Here is a 13,547-nt window from a genome sequence, read left to right on the forward strand (position 1 = left end):
CCCCTCCCGCCTAAGGCCGCATCACCACCCTGTATCTTCTGACCAGTCCCTAAATTAGGCAGTGGTGGCAGGCTGGAGGGGAGCGGGCGGAGAGAGGATTCTCCCCAAAGCACCCGCGCCCACGGGTCCTTGAGCCAGCTGTCCGCCGTGCGCTGCTTCCTCTGCCAGCAGAGCCCTGCTCTGAAGAAGGGAATGCCGGCTGAGAGACTGCCTGGCAGTTTACTTTCTGGTGCACGGCTGTCCTTGTGGGCTGAGCTGCACAGACTGGTGGCCGTGTGTGGGCCACACCTGAGTGGCATGAGTCAATGAAGGGCACAGCTGCTGGGTGGGGAAACAGCCCTGCGGTGGCACCACCTGACCACGTGCAAACGTGCACCGCCTCCTTGAGGGAGATGAGCCCAGGCTGGCCTCTGCAGAAGGAAGACGTCTATAAACTGGATCCCATTTTCATGTGGATCCTATTAAAGTATCTTTCTCTTCATTGTGGAATGTATTTGTGACTTAATTCATTGCCCAAGTTGCATCTGTATTATCCTGCAGGTTATCCATAGTCTGTTCTTAAGTGTAAAACCCCTGTTTAACAGAATGCCACAGTTTATCACATGCTAGTAGTTGTTTTCAGTAAACACACCTTGATCAAAAGTTGGAAATTCAGAATTGCTTTTAAATATATGTATTTTTAAGTTTATTACAATAATGACCTACATCTGAAAAATACTGCAAAATGCTGAGATAATACTTGGTGTATGTATGAATTTTTGGAGTTCATATGGTACAAGTTAAGAACTGAAAATGTATGGATAGAATTTCTGGGAAGCCGCCTGAGCGGATTTCATCTTCAGAAGCGTGAGGAGCTGTCACGCATTAAGGTGTCTGAGTCTTGCGTGTTTAGGGCCCCAGTGCAGGCTTGCTTCGGAGGAGGTTTGCGGGTCTCAGGTGCACACTCACCTTTCCATTTCTAGGAAGCCTCACGTGGTTTAGGCGACAGCTAAGGACCAGTCTCTCCCTCAGCTCACAACAAAGCAAATGAGGCAGTGTTAACAGGTGGTGAAGTTTATATAAAGTATGTTCTATCTTCTGTAAGTTGTAAACTATTTCAAAATAAATTTTACAAAGCGCTCATAATGCAGAACTCATTCTTCAAAGACCTAAAGTGTTCTGATGTTTTTTCACAGAAATAATTACACTAATTCACACTGGCTCTGTGCTTTTGTAAAAGCTACTTAGGCCTCAGTCCCCAGTGGAGCGCTGACGTGGGGCCGCTGCAGCCAGGGGCGCCTGGTGGGCAAGGAGAACTGCAGCCCCGGCCTCCGCAGACCCCCGGCACAGGGTGCCCCTCCTTCTCTCTGGGGAGCTGGGGCGCCAGGCCAGGGTTTTCCTGAACTTTCTCACCAAATTCCTTTACCTGAGTGACTTTGTGTTTGCCTCGTAAGGACAGGAACGCTCACTTCTAGAATCACAGCCTCGTTGCCAAAATAAGGCCAGAGGTGTGGGGAGAACCCTGGTCCAGAGCCCCTTCAGCTGGCCTGTGCCGTGCCCTGTAATCCCGATTATATGTGGCTGCATTAGCGCAGCACCGGGACACAGAAGGCTGGCCTGTGCCCTTCAGGAACGTCAGCTGATCTCTGCCGAGGCCATGCCGGCGGGGTTCTCCACCGCAGAGATGGCGCCTTCCCTCTGCATCTGCCTCGCTGCCGTCGCGTCAGCCCACAGCTTGTCCAAGGTGGTAGTCCCTTCATCCTGGGTTCCCGCGGTCATGCTCGGGAGCAGCTGGCTGCGTAGTTCGGGGCCCGGGGCCTCACCATCTGAAGGCTGGGCTGGCTGGACGGTGCCCCCCACTGATCGCTGAAGCAGATGTGGCCCGTGCTGGTCACCAAAGGAGGGGCTGCGCCTTCCTCCGGCTTTGGCCGTGCGGGATTTAGCACCCGGAGGCGTCATGTCTCGGGTGTGCTGAGGAGCCGGCAGCAGTGACTCGGAGCTGGCATGTCACTGGCACCACGTGTCACATTCATCCACTTCATAGAAGTTCCACTGACATGAAATGATGTGAAAATATTTCAAATATTTGAGTCCTACAGACTAGAGTGGCTATGAATGCATGGGCTTTCCCCAGCCTTCTCAGCTTTCTTAAAGGAGCCACATTAAAGCCAGCCCATCTTACTTGGGGCCCAGCATCTCAACCCTTCATCCTGTTCCCTCTGTCCTGGACCTGTGCAGGTGCCTGCCAGGGACCCTGCTCACCTCCAGGAGGCCTTCGGGGACAGGCCCCTGGGGATGGGGCAGGCTGGGGAGCTGTGCCCACCGTGGCGGCCAGAGGGCTGGGGTCTCAGAGTCTCAGAGCCAGATGCAGTCTGGTGCGGGACGTGGGGAAGGGATGGTGGTGGTGACAGGGCAGGGACCTGCTGACCCAGGCAGTGAGCAGGAGCCCAGGGGGTGGAGGGCCAAGAGAGGGCCCTGCCGGACTAGTCTGTCAGTGGCAGCTGGGGGAGTGGAGGCCAGAAGAGGCTGAGCCAGCATGGCGGCGGCACCTGGAGTGGAGGGGGGGCCTGATGGCCTCCAGCCCACCTCCTGTGCCCTGCGCCTGCCCAGGGAGCAGGGCCCACCCACTTCGTGCCTCAGGCTCTGCTGCAGCGAGGGTTCCGGGCGCTACGCACCTGGGGTCTGCCCCGGGGGTGAGAGGCGGCAGGGGTACAGGGCCACGAGAGCAGGCTGTGCTCCGGGGGCTTGGCCACGGGGCACCGCCAACGGCCGCCAGCCCACCAGGAGCCCCAAGACACACTCCCCCTGGGGCTCATGACTCCTGCCAGCATCGAATTCCCTTGGGAGGCCTCGTGGCTGAAGTAGCAAGTCCGGCTTCAGTTTTCCACCCCGAAGGCTGAGGACATGACAAGACCATGGGCCGCGAGCCTTGCCCACTGTCGGGCCTGACGCTGACCCCCCGGGGCCGCCCAGGCCCTGCTCTGGCCTCGGCCCTTCCCTGGCCTCCCCGATCCCTGGTAGCAGGATGCACCTCTCCTCCCATCAAGTCCTGTGAGGACAGCTAGGCCCCCGGGAAGGCGACCCAACAGATCCGCCCCCAGGGCACCGCGGGACTGACAGCTAACACTCCCAAACCCTCCACTCATGCACAGCCTGCGGGGCTGCGGGTGAGCTTGGGGGGGCTCTGAGGCACCAGCTCAGGCAGGACCCAGACGACAGTGGGCATCTGGCAATTCCATTCAACATGTGACGGGAGCCTGCTTGGCCCCTCACCGGCTGAGCCTGCGGTGACTTGAGAAGCTCAAAGCGTCCTCCAATTTTGAGGAACTGGCCGCGTAGGACTGCACACCCACGGAGCGATGGCCCTGCCGGCTGCTCCCGGAGGGATGCCCGGAGCTTCCCTAGGGGAGCGAGCATGGACCGGCTCTCCTGGGAGGAGAAGAAGGCCGTTCTGGAGGCAGCTCAGCTCCGGGCACAGAGCCTGGCCGTGGCTGGGCCCTCGGGCCCCAGGCAGCAAGGGCGGAGGTGGGCGTGAAGCTGCGTTTGAAAGGCTCCTTTCTCCACCCTGAGGAGTTGGGGCATCACTGGTCAACAGCAAGGATTATAGGCAAGGAAGTTAAATGATCGTGTTTTCAAAAACATGGCCAGACAAAGGATGGCGCTGGGTGGGCAAGTGCAAATTCTGGCCACCGAGATCAGCTGGATGGTTGTGGTGACTTTTGAGTTAGAAGGGCCCCACCCAAGGTCAAAACGGGTGGCTGTGGATAGGGGCATGTGGGTCATGTCCAGGGGCGGCCAGGACATGGTGCCCTTGAGCCCGTGGGGCCAGGGCTGAGGGACAGACACACTGCCTCTAGGAGTGGGGGTCCCCGGGGGGTGAGAGGTGGCAGGGGCACAGGGCCCCAAGGGGACAGAGTGGGCCCGGGAGGGACTGGAAACGGTCGGGGGCCGGGGCCTTGGGCAGCATCTAGAGGCAACTCAAAGTCACATCCGGGGACTGTACATTAACTGGATCACTGTGGGCTTCTCGACAGCCTCCGGTCCCCGCTGAGTGTGGAGGGCCTGGGACGGGGCACAGGAGCGCGTGGCCGGGCTGCGCACTTCTCGGAAAGCAGCTGGGCCCGGGCACCGGGGGCTCCCGTTTCTCACCCTGAGCAGCCCTGGTGAAGCTGGCAGGAGAGGGCTGGCTGCTCAGGGGTCACAGGAAGGGGGCTTTTATCTTGAGCAGGGCTGGTAAATGATGAAAAATGATATTTGCATGAAAAGATGATGAAAGGGGAAACTGGGACCAGTTTAAATGGTCCTAGGCAGGTGGAGGTGATCTCAGGAGCACCCGGTCTGTGTACATTTGGAAAACAAGGCCGCAGGTGTGCCCACAGGCCGGCCGAGGCACTGTGACCTCGAGCATGTCAAACGAGGTTGCGGGGGCCACTGACCTGCAGGTTGTCAAGCCCCCTCCCTGCTCTCCCGAGTGCAGAACGAGGTTTCTGAGGAAGACACGGAGAGCCCCCCACGGGCTGGGGTTAGGGTCAGGGCGGAACTCGGCTTGGGCCCAAGTGAGGATGAAGAGCATTTTATGAAGTGTTCTCTATAGAACATCACTTACAACGCACATGGATGGTTTGTTTCATGTGACTTTGTCAGAAGGGTTTCCAAAGAAGAGGGCAAATTCCTCCTTTCATTTTTTTGGTTTGCGAATTGTTAGCACTGGCCACATGCGTGATTTCCCCCTGTCCTGCCAATGGGTTTCAGCCCCGGGCAAGTTCACTGTGGATTCAGTGTGACCAAAGAAAATGACAGCAAAACGTTCTTGAGGTGAAAGGGTTATACCCAACTTTATTCTCACAGTGGCAGGTCAGTCACTAATAATCCCATTCACCCAGAGAGAGTCTGCACCCAGCAAGCCAGTCTCTGCCTCTGGGCCTCTCTACACGGCCGTCCCACGGGCCTCTTTGTAGTCGTCCTGCACTGTTGTCCTCTGGGCCTCTGTCCTTGGAACTGCCACCACTCCAGCCTCTGCTCTGCTCTCCTGCAGCCTTGCAGCCCTGCCACCCTGTCGCACCCAGAGCACTGGGCAGGGCTCTTTTTATAGAGTCAACAGCCATGTATTGCCCACAGGTGTGCAGTGAGCTGGTCAACTAGGGCCAGGTGAGAATCCTGGCCACAGGAACCTTCATTTTATCCACACCCCATCGTTTGTAAACACAAACACAGGCACTTGTACACACACAGGTCCAGACACCATGACACTTATTTAATTCCCAGACCATCAGCCTGCGTCTCCTGGGATGACAGCATTCGTCCAGGAACCACGGCGCCTCCGTCCTGCCCGAGAGCAGGAATCTAACCCACAACGCGGTTTAATGCTGCCGGTGAGCCCTCTGGGGCTGTTTATTTCCCAGACAGAACACAGTCAAGGTCCGGACAGCACGTTTCCTTTCTATTTGTCTTTGAAGATAGAATACCCTCTTTCTCTGTTTCTTAAAATTTTCATGACACTGGGTTTCTGAAGAGGCCTGGCCAGTTGTCACGTCAGACCCTGCATGTCGATGGGCCACAGAGTAAACAGATTTGGAGGCACGTGGCCACATGGCCCAGGACATGGGGTGGCAGGGTCCTGAGTGTGGTCGCTGAATGAAGGTCAAGGCCACCAGACCTCTCCAGGGTAAAGGTACATTTTACCTTTGTAATTATTAAGGGAAATTAATCACCAGAGTTAAGGACATTTTACCAAGGAGAAAATGTGGCAGACGTGAGTTTCCTGTTCCCCACACTAGTCTGGCTAGTGGGCCAGAACCAGCTGTTCCTTGGGGTTGCAAAATGGTCGTTTTCCAGTTCTGCCATTCCTCCTCCATCATTAGCTAGTGTTTTTCTTTTAAAATGAGTCTTCTGATACCCCTCTCCCCTTTTTTCAGAAAAGATGAACTCCCACCCATCTTTACTGAAGTCGTGACAAGTGACTGCATCGCAAACCGTTAAGAAGTCACTGGCTGGAACAAGAGCAAAAGACGTTGCTCTCAGGAAAGCCTGCAGGAGGCGCCAGGCTGGGGTGAGGGCCAGGGAGCGTGGCTTCGCACTGGCTGGTGGGCAAGACCTTCCACCCGCAGCGTGAGGTCCTGCCATGTGCACCCACCACACTTCCTGTCCTCCCAGCTGCTCTGCCTTGAAGCTCCCGCGTGATTACCCATCATGGCCCCAAGTCCAGATTAAAAGGAAAGGTTAGGAGTCCCACCTCGGAGGCCCATTTCCAGGAGGTGCTGACAACCCTCCGTAGGCATGCCAGCTGGACAGTCACAAGTAGGAGGGACCAAGCCCATCACACACCAGCCCAGCTCACAACCAGCATCCTCCACTGACCACCAACCTCAGCTGTCACCCCATCTCAGACCTACTATTGCCTAGAAGTGGGCTGTGGATAAACTGAGAGTTCCTGTGGCCAGGATTCTCACCTGGCCCTGGTTGACTAGCTCACTGCACACCTGTGGGCAATACATGGCTGTTGACTCTATATGAAGAGCTCCGCCCAGTGCTCTGCACGTGACATGGTGGCACGGCTGCAAGGCTGCAGGAGAGCAGAGCAGAGGACAGAGGCCCAGAGGACGGCTGTGTGGGACGGCTGTGCAGAGAGGCCCAGAGGCAGAGACCAGTTTGCTGCCTGCAGACTCGCTGTGACTAAACGGGATTCTAGTGACTGACCTGCCACCTGGGAATAAAGTTGGGTATAACCCTTTCACCCCAAGAACATTTTGCTGTCAATTTCTCTGGTCACATTGAATCCATAGCGAACTTGCCCGGGGCTGAAACCCACTGGCAAGACATGGGCTGACCATCTAGTTTTCTCGAATTGTTCCAGTGGGTTTGTGGGCACCCAGAATGACAGCCGCGATCTCCCAGGACCAGCCATCCTGCTTTGCCCGGGAATCGGGCGATTCTCTGGGCAGAGGACTTCTGCTGCTCAAACCAGGAAAGTCCCGGGAAGCTGGGATTGTACCAGAGACGGTGCACAGCATCGGACAAGAGCTGTGAGACCTGCGGGGACAGGACAGGAAGCTGCTCCAACAGCCACATGATGGGCGGGTGCGCAGGCCGGGGAGGCTTCCAGCGACAGTGCCGCCATCTCTGGCCTCAGCACTGCCTCTGCCCCCACATTTTCATCAACAACTTGGCCAAAGAGAGAGAGGGCAAGCTTATCAGCTTTGCTGACAACCTGTCATCGATGGGAATAAGGCCACTTCTGTGGTTTTATGACCCATGACGAGTTTTGTGTCCTTCAAAGGACCTAGCGCTGTTAGCCACCAGGTAGGCTTTTCTCCAGACAAAGGAGCATCTGTTTACGGTTTGAGAGCAGCCCCTGCTTATGGCTCCGCGAAGGGCAGACGGGGGCTGCTAAAGCCCTTCTCTTTCTCAACCTCCAGATGCCGAGAGTATCACTCCAAGGTCCATGTCAGTATCTACTTCACACTTCTTAGGGGCTGGTGGGTAATGCAGGACATTTTCACTGGCTCGGGGTAAATTATCCTCAGTGAAAGTGCAGCAAGGCTTGTGAGGAAGCCTGAGAGGAAACCCCTGTGCCGGAGGCTGGCCCGTGGCTCTTGGTCTCAGGGGGAAACGCCCCCAGGGGGCCTGGCTCCCATTACTGTATCAATGTTATTACTTAATTCAGCTCAGCCTTGGCCAAATCTCTGCTTTCCTTAAAGAGTCAACTCTGAGCAGATGTGCCCAGGGGCATAATTTTCAGAGACGCAGAAACCCAGTGTTCCTGGTAAGTACTTACGCGCACTTACTGCATGCAGGAAAGCAAGCTCACGTGTTCAGGGCATAAAACACGCTTGCTTAACTCATCAAAAATACAACGTGATTATTTGAGATTTATTTTAATCTTGCTCTCAAACTTCTGATTGGTGAAGGACATAGTCTTCCATTGCGTCCCAAGCTGGCTGGTAAAATCTGTGAGGTCACCATTAGCACCTTGCACTTTCTGACGCAGAGGGACAATGAGATTTCTGAAGCCCTCTCTGCTTCTGAATCAGACCTCGGAGGGCAGACAGTCTGCTTTTCCACATGGGCAACCGTGGGGCTAACGCTGCTGAATCAAGCTGCATAGCCCCTGGCAGCATCCGGCTTTACAGGGACACGGGCAGCCCAGGCTGGCCTGGGGGAGGCTGTGGATACCCAGTCTGCCCTGCCAAAGCGGTGCCACCTTGCACACCACCAACAGTTCACCCGGAACTGCGGAACCGGGTCCCAGTATGGTGGTCCTGGGGAGCTGGCCGTGCCCCATGCCATGGCCTCTCCCGTGTGTGTGATGAGTCCGCGTGCCTGTGCTGACGCAGCTCAGGTCCAAGGCAGAAGCCTGTCGTCTGGGCAAGGTTGAGTATCTTGGCCATGCTGGGAGGTGGGAGGGAGCACCCTGCCCAGTCACCCTCGCCTTCCAGAGCTGTCCTCTCCTCCCCGCATGAGGCACATTCACCGGGGCCTGGCTGCACTGGAGGCCAGGGAGCTCCAGGCTTGTGCAGAGCCTCCCAAAGGCCCACCAGCCCACCTGCCGCCGCGACCAACCTCCCAGAGCAGCCTTGACTTTCCATGGCTGGCTTCCTGGAGGAACTTCTGTGAAGTGTGTAGGGAAATCGAGGTGACACTAGTTGTGAGGAAATGTGCATTTGACAGTGAATCTCAGATACCGTGTGAGAGAGCCAGTCGCGAATGCCCTGGACACTCCACACCAGAGGCGGGACTCGGGCCTGGCTGGCCTGGCGCGCAGTGGAAGGGAGGCCTCTGGGGTTTGCACCTCACTGCGTGGTGCCCCACCCAGTAAAGACTCAAGGAAGCCGGGCCCCCAGGGGCTTGCAGGGCCTACTCCTCATAACCCCTGAACCTTGCGGCTTAGGGGGCTGTCAGGGCAGCGGCTCCCCGGTGACCCAGCAGGTGCTCCCGCACACCCGCCCCGAGAGCTTCCGGGGCCATGCGCGGTGCAGTGGGAAACACCTTGCCATCAGGGCCCCTACCTGCTTGGAGGGATAATCAAGCACTTTGTTACCTGTGAGTGAGAAGTCTGATAAGAGTAAACTATTATCTCACCATCTGTGATTAGGAGGCAGCTGGGCTCTGGAGCCTGGGTAACATTTATGAGTAAATATAATTTATTTCTGTTCTCTGATTATGAAGGTCATGGTGGTTTAACCCTAGTAAGAAAGGCTTCAGACACATTATCTGCTCAAACAGAACCAGGAGAGAAAACACTGCAGTCATTAAAAGCAAATTACTTGTTTTAGGAAGATAGAAGGCCTCCTGGCCTCGCAGTGCAGCGGCAGGAGCGTTTCCGAGCCCCACCGAGGGCAGAGGCCGGGATGCCCCGGGACCCTCCATCCACCTGGCAGGGGACAGCTTCAGAGAGAGATGTGCAGAAGCAGCCCCCAGAGATGTAGGCAGGTCATAACTCCCCTGGCAGCTTCTTGGAAAATGCTCAGGATTTTACAAGCAATTTTGAAAGCTTCCCAGAGTGCCATGTGATGGCTCTGATGTGGTCCCTCCCTGTGAAAATAACAGGAGGCCTTCTGAGGGCTGTGACATCAGCCTTTCCTTCTAGCTTTAAATTTAGCAGAGGACCCACATTTTGAAGCACTGGCTTTATTCTTCAAAGTGAGGTGTTTGGCAAGGAAAGATTACGACTCAGGCCACCTGATGTGGCCTTGCTCTTCAGCGATGTCCTGGCCAGTGACCTGCTGGGTTGAGTTGCATTTAGAAAAGCTGGAGCCCATGGCAGAAGCAGCACAGCCCGGCCTTGAGACCCTGGGTATCGGGTGTGACTTATACCAGGGGGCAGGGTTTGGTCAATGGGGCTGCTGCAGAGGGACCCCTGGGACCATGGGGGTGAGAGATCGGGGCTGCAGTGGTGTGAAGGCTGCAGGCTCAAGAGAGGTGGGCGAACTCGCATGTCCTGGGGGCGGACTTGCCGATGGGAAGAAGGACAGCAACGGCTTCGGATCGGCTCGGACACCGGGTGGGCAGTGATGCCTTTGAAGTGGGAAAACCAGCCAGATTTAGGGGTCCTTTTGATGTGCTCATCTCTGTACTGGTAAAAAGGAACCAGAACACCCCTCATGAGGCAGACGCAGAGGCCTAAAGTGGAGCAGAGGTGCCCAGAGGCTGGGGGAGGGCGGAGCGTCCACTCAGTGGGCACAGACTTCAGATTGTGAACAATGAAGCACTTTGGGGCATAGATGGTGGGGACAGTACACCACACGGGGAATGCACTGGCCACTTCCCAGGCTCCACTTGGCCCTTTCTCCCTCGGAATAGAGCCCAGTCTTTGGCAAGGCCCATGGTCGGTGGGAAGACCACCTGGTTTCCAGTCTATGCAGCCTGCTGCACAGGAGGGAAGTGCCACCTGCTGGACTCCTGGAGGGATACACACTTATCTGCCCTTCGCCCTTTGCCCTCTGCCCTGTTGGCCGAGATGTGGAGCCCCAGTCACCATCCTGGACCATGGAGGAAAACCCATGTGTTTAAGACAAGCATGAGGTCAAGGGCCTAGGTCCCTGGCGATCATGGGGCCACCAGCCCTGAGTGGCCTAGGTTCCCAGGAGACAGAAACAAATTCCATTTGTATGAGCCACTGCCACCCCGGCCCTCCTGTCGCCTGGCGCATCCTAACCCTAACTGGTCCAGCAGCTGATAGGGGTTTTTACTGAAGCAGCCGCCAGGCCGGGAGCAGGATTTCACCCACCTCTGCTTTCTGACTCCCCTTCCTCAGTCCCTGAAAATGTTTACACAGGCTTCCTCCCTCCTGCCCCTCTTACCTGCACCCCAACACATCTTGTTCCCAGACCAGCCTGAGCTACAGCCCCCCACCTTGGAGTCTGTGGGCATGTTCTGTGTGCCATGCGGGCCTGGAGACCACGGCAATATTTAGAGGCATGAAGTTGGCTTGTTCATTCATCTGTCTGTTCAAACATTGGCGAGCCCACATGTGGTACCTAGCATATTACACATATTCACTGGCCAACCATCGAGCACCCCTGGAGGTGGGAACTGAGTCTTCAATTTACAGACAGGGACATGTGGCCACCTGGCAGGTGAGGAAGGATAGGAGCCCAGGCAGCCAGGCTGAGTCCCCACCGTCCTCCGCACCCTCTGCTCTGGGCACAGTAACTTCCTTGGGGGCCAGGACCAGGGAGACGAGGTGGCAAGACTCCGGCAGGAAGGACAGCCTGGGCCCTTCCTGGGCAGATGCACCAACGCAAGGCCCACTGTGAGGGGAGGGGGTGCTGCACAGGTGCTGGGGCGCAGCCAGGTGGATGGGACCAGCGTCCTGCTCAGGGTGCAGCTCTGGGGCTCCCTCCTCCAGAGATCTTCCCGAGTCTCCAAAACTGGCAGTGAATCTTCTTATGTGGAAATTGTTTTTCTCTTTTATTTTTCTAGAGTGATATAAATGTTTGAATTATTTAAATTAGGAAATTGTACACCTAAAATGAGTAGTGTTATATGTCAATTATAACCTGAATTTTAAAAAACGAAATCATGCATGTAATCTATTTCTCTCTCAAAATTCCTATTTCCACCACACGTACATGCCTCTCTATTCTGTCTTCCGGAATATTTATTCCACTCTAAGGGTTAGGAACAATTTGAATCAAGAAATGAATATTTGATTGTTTAGACTCGGGATAAATATCCTCCACAGTCCTAAAGGTCTCTGATTCCTCCCATCCAGCCCACTTAAAGGTGGGCAGCCTGTGCGACCACCAGCTTCTCATAGTCCCATCACCCAAAACATCAGCCCCACACCGTGGGGAACGTCAGAGCGGCAGCTGCAGCCCCCCGGGCTGTGCTGACCAGCGTCGGCAGCCTCCTTCCCTTAGTCCCATCGCACGCCAGCTGTGACTTTGCACATGACGCATGTGCGCGTGCCTTTTACACTGTAGAACCCACACACTTATTGTTTGTCATTCACTGTTTCTCTCTTCCCACTAGGATGTAGCTCCACGAGGGAGATTTTTGTCTGTTTTATTCATTAGTGTATCCTGGTGTTTGGAACAGCAAGTGGAATATAGCAGTTATTCTAAAAAAGGCTGTTGGAATGAGCAGGAGACTGATGGGCCTCCTGAGTCGGCTATCATCTGTTTTGTAGGGGAAACCGCTGCCGTGTCACACGAGTGTCTAATCTGAAGGCAGATGGGGAATCTGACAGAATAAACTCATCACCAGGATAAGTCCACCAGTATGTTGCAGTCCCAGGAAAAAACACAATTTATACTTCCTTTATGGATTTATCTCTTAAATAACTGCAGGTTTCCTGTCACGGTGTCGGCCTCTGCTGTGAAGCCCCAGAGCCACCAGCGCCAGGTGTGGCCTCTGCTCAGCAGGAACAGGCACCAGAAGGACGCAGTTCGCAGGAGGCAGCTAAGCCCCTGGCCCCGGGCGGGATCCCGCCGCCGAGTCCCCGGGAGGGCGCGGAGGGCATCGGGTTAGCAGGCCGGCCCCCCCAGACCCTGCCCGCGGCCGCGCTGGTTCCTTTCTGCTTTTCCTTCTCAAGATGTTTCAGCGCAGAGGAGATTTTATGTTCGGAATAAAGGATGTTCACCGGGCGGGTGAAGGAGACTGACACCAACAAATACCCACCCCAGGCGTTCCGATAAAAACGGGCGACTCTGCCCGCTGCCTCGGGCAGGTTCTTTGCGCCCACCCCTGGGTGTCTCTCTGCCTGGCACCCGGGGAGCCTCACCCGGCGGCCCTGCGCTCGGGGAGGCCCTGCGCGGTGAGGCCGGGGCTGCAGGGGCGCCGACAGGTGCCGCATCCCAGGCGCAGGGCGGCGACCCCCACCTGGCCGGCCGCCCCCGCCGTCGCGCCCCTGGCCTGACCCCGCGGCCCGCGCTGCGTCCCAGGCCGAGATAAGGCGGCGGCCTTTGTTCCTCCCCCAGCTGGGCAAACCGCGCCCGCCGCGGCCGCAGGGTGGGGGGCCCTTTGTCCTGCCCGGGCGCCGCCGACAATGGCCCGCAGGAGCCGCACATTGTCCAGCACCCTGTGTACACTCGGGGGCGGCCGGGGGCGCAGGCGGCGGAATGCAGGGTCGGCGCGGGGCCGGGGGCGCGGGGGGCCGGGGCGCGGCCCGCGGGGGGAGGACCGGCCGCTCCGCAGACACGCGCCCCCGCCCACCCCCCCCCCGCCTGGCCCGCTGCGGGGGCCGCTGCCCGCCGTGTTCGGGGGGGACACGCCCGGCACGGCGTGAAGTGATTCGCGAAGTGAAAGTGCCCAGCGAGGCCGCCCGCTGGAGGCCCGACCGGCTTTATGGGTTTATTAGGGGCCCGGTTACGGAAAGTAAACTTGAATCCGACCATAGAACCCCAATCTGAAAACCGTATTTGCCCTTGGAGTCCGCGCCCCCGCAGCATTCCTGGCGGCGGTCACGCCTCCCGAGGGATTAGTTTTATTGGGGGAGTCACAATGCGCCGCAGGACTTTGGTACGAGGGGGCGGCCCAAGTCTGCGCGGAGCCCCCACGTGGCCACACGCGGCGCTGTCCCCACCCTGTGGGTCCTGCACCCACGCCCACCCCGAGCGCCCCCACCG

The sequence above is a fragment of the Manis pentadactyla genome, chromosome 7, assembly GCF_030020395.1.
Source record: "Manis pentadactyla isolate mManPen7 chromosome 7, mManPen7.hap1, whole genome shotgun sequence".
NCBI lineage: Eukaryota > Metazoa > Chordata > Mammalia > Pholidota > Manidae > Manis > Manis pentadactyla.